We start from the raw sequence: 351 nt of genomic DNA, 5'->3' as shown, positions 1-351 counted from the left end.
CTTTCTTCTTTTTTTTTTTTTTTTACCTTCTGCCTCTTTATTTACTTTACCCCAACCCTGGCTTCACGCAACACAGTCGAGGGCATCTGGGTGGGTGCGTAGGGGGCTGGATGTGACTGCAGAATCCATGTGGGTACCATATTGATATTTTGAGACAATGTACATTATATCAGCATATTCGGTGAGCTCTACCCCCTATTAGTGGTGACCTTCCTCCCTTCCTTCTTCCCTCGCTTCCTTCCTCACTCTCTCTTCAAGCCTCAGGAACCCAGCCTAGACCTGCCAGTCGGTGGACGCGGAAGCAGCACCCACAGCAGCAACCTTAACACAGGCGGCGGCGGCGGCGGCGAT

At 51.6% G+C, this 351-nt stretch overlaps 1 protein-coding gene across 1 annotated transcript in view; it reads right to left on the bottom strand.

Moving 5' to 3' along the window:
* The window catches only part of LOC105001842, a 34,462-nt gene that overhangs the window by 21,087 nt on the left and 13,024 nt on the right, over window positions 1–351 (bottom strand).

Source organism: Bison bison, unplaced genomic scaffold (assembly GCF_000754665.1).
Source record: "Bison bison bison isolate TAMUID 2011002044 unplaced genomic scaffold, Bison_UMD1.0 scf7180017864384, whole genome shotgun sequence".
NCBI lineage: Eukaryota > Metazoa > Chordata > Mammalia > Artiodactyla > Bovidae > Bison > Bison bison.
The sequence above is the reverse complement of the archived record's forward strand: the minus strand, read 5'-3'. Positions and strand labels throughout refer to the sequence as shown.